Genomic DNA, 3037 nt, shown 5'->3' with positions numbered 1-3037 from the left:
CTGGAAATAGAAATAAGAAAAAATTGGTAGAAAAAAAAACAATAGACTTGAAATTAAAATATTATGCTAGCAGGACAAAAGGTATACATAAAAACCATAATTTTTATAATTTATAAAATGTCCAGAGTTCTGTAACAATTAGAATTAATTGGTTGAAAGTGGCATTTAGCCTCAAGATAAGTTGCATAAACATCCTGAAATGTGTAAGAATTGACTTAGTCAATCGAAATTGAAATTTAGATATTTAGATAAAATCCGTTTATTTCAAAAATAAAGTTATCGGCTTTCAATTAAATCTAAACATTGCGATTTCCAACATAATTTTTTCAAACACATTTACATTATCTGTAATTATACTGCACAGACACGTAAAATTGTAGCTTATTCGACTCGTCATATCACAAAAGCAACTTTTGACATAAATTTTGACCACAATATTTTCTCAAACTCTGATAAATTTTTAACATTGAACTATTAGTCAAGAGTCGTAACATTTTAGTATGTTTTATAAGACCACGATATCTATTGCCAAAAAAAGTTTTATAAAAATTCGCAAATTTTTTTAGCAGTTAATTTCAAGAAAATGGCCCAGTAGATTTTTACTTAAAACTAATCAGTAAGATTCCCAACCAATATCTTTCAAACAGTTTATGATTTTTTAAAATCGATTCAGAATTGAGAGCTAACGTGAATGAAAAATTTTTCACTTTTCTGCTATTTGCAAAGAAACGGCTCAGCCGATCGTCGCACAAAACTGAGAAAAGATAACCCACGTAGTAATACATCGATCGGCTTTTAAATTTTTGAAATCGGTCCAACTGTTTTTGAGGAAACCTCGATTTACGGCAAAAACACACACATACTTTTTCCAAATTTGGTCTCATTCGATTCAGCTCGAAACGTCGAGAAAACAAAGTTAGCAAATTGTTTTTTTTTATAAAAACAAACTTTTCCTTCGGGAAGTTAAAAAGACAAATAGCCATTCATGTATAATATTTGACTAATATGGTGAATTTTTATATGATTTAATATATGAACATTATGAAGTGAATTAAAGTTATATAGCAATTATTAAAATTCTTCGAAATCTGCCCAGTTTGAATAAAAACTCAACTTCTAACAAGTTCAAATAAATTGTTCTATTACAATTATACATATGAATATATTAAAAACTCCCCAGGAATTCTCCCCATCGTATGCCATTTTGCTCGGCACGAACTATTGGAAAGCTCAAAGCATGTGTGATAAATCATAACATATGATTAAAACGGGCATTGCATTAGCTAACCATCATACGTAATTAGTTATTTCATAGAAAATCGCCATAATAATATGTGCGAGTATAGAGTAGCGGCTCAGTCAGTGATATTTTAAGCGGCACCTGTGCACGGAGGACTCGCGTGCTGCACGAAGAGGCCATCGACGGATTTTACAAGTAGGAAGCACCATAAAAATATGATCTGAGAGGACTCGCTAATGGTTTATTTTTAATATTTTATAGTTTGTAATATTGTCATGGGTGGCCAACCAGGATACAGTACCTACTTTGGGACAGGCATTGCTTGGTACCTATTTACTACTTGGGTACCAATCACTTCTTAGCGACGACGAATGAATTTGTACTCCGCATCTACTTTTTGCTCATAAAAGGAAGTTTATGTTTTTTCTTTAAATTAAAATGCACAGATAGAATAAAATCTAACAAAACTTAATTGAAGTTATGGTTGGAACCAGAGTAGGCTATCCCCATAATCGGGACAACCTGATATGATGAGTTTTGATGAGCCTTAAATAATGTTGCCAAACTGGAATATATATGAAATGTGTCTGTCGTTGAGTGGAAGTAAAAAATCCGCTCTAGCTCATAAGTTGTTTCTTGTTTCAATAAAATTAAGAGTTGCCTCCACAGACACAGTCAAAGTGTGATAGACAAAGTGTTATGGCCTATATATAATAATAAGAAATTTCAATGATAAACTCGAACATATACTTCAAAGTGAGAACTAGCTCATTAATTACAGTTTTCTATCATTAATCTGCGTGAAAAAAATTTTTCCAAAAAAGTTGACAATTATTAACTTCCCGTAGGGCAAGTTATAGTAATCGCAAAAAAAATCGAAAATGAAATTTTTATATATATCTTTATGTTTCAGAGGTTTCTGAATATTTTGGCATACCTTAGAAAATATGGATGTATGTGTGTGTGCGTGTGTGTGTGTTCGGATACAAATTTCGTCGACGATTTCGGCAACACGGATGAAGCGATTTGAATAATTCAAAAAACATTCGATTCCTATTGATAAGGAGACGTGCTGATTAGTTTTGGAGAGGCAGGTCTTGCCGTTCCGAAAATTTGAGGCAAAAAGTGCCAAAAACGGTAACTCAGTTTTTAAGAGCGTCCGATTTGAATAATTAAAAAACATTTACATGTATTAACAAGATGAAGAACTGATCAAATTTCATGCCATCTGGCCATGCCATCATTAGACATATGCACATCAAATTATCAGATATTTATAGAGATTTTAACAATAAGTATAAATTTTGTTCACATTCCTGTGGGTTCCGTACCAATGTTTATCCGTTAGACGGCGGAGCGGTGCTTACGCGCTTCGATATTTCGTATCTATGCAGTTAAAGCAGTACGATTGCTTTGAAAATAGTTCAGAATTTCCAAAATATTTCAAAATATATTTTTCTTCAAAAAGTTTTTTTTTTCAAGAAAAAGTAAATTTTTGTCGAAAATTTATAGTTTCTCAAAAATCTATTTTTTTCAGAGTAATTTTTTTTCAAAAATGTTAATCTTTTTTAAAAACAATAATCTTTGTACGGGAAGTACCAGCAATTTGCCTTAAGGCACGATGCCATGCGCCCCAATAGTCTTTGAATATATTTTATTATATTATTTTCTATTACAAAGATAAAAAATTGTTTCATCCTAACGTGTACAATCCCTGATTTATATATATTTTTATTATGTTCAGTCATTCAAAATGCATGTGTTGTACATGTTCTCTAAAAAAACATGATGTCTATG

General features: G+C 31.4%; 1 protein-coding gene across 2 annotated transcripts in view; it reads left to right on the top strand.

Annotated features, from left to right (window-relative positions):
• LOC113374063 overlaps nucleotides 1–3037 on the top strand; it is a 355272-nt gene that overhangs the window by 329928 nt on the left and 22307 nt on the right. The gene's annotated exons all lie outside the window — the stretch shown is intronic.

The sequence above is a fragment of the Ctenocephalides felis genome, unplaced genomic scaffold (genome assembly GCF_003426905.1).
Source record: "Ctenocephalides felis isolate EL2017-DRISC unplaced genomic scaffold, ASM342690v1 CF-g0.4_SCAFFOLD_01604, whole genome shotgun sequence".
Taxonomy (NCBI): domain Eukaryota; kingdom Metazoa; phylum Arthropoda; class Insecta; order Siphonaptera; family Pulicidae; genus Ctenocephalides; species Ctenocephalides felis.
Note: the sequence above shows the minus strand (reverse complement) of the source record. Positions and strands in the feature narration are given on the sequence as shown.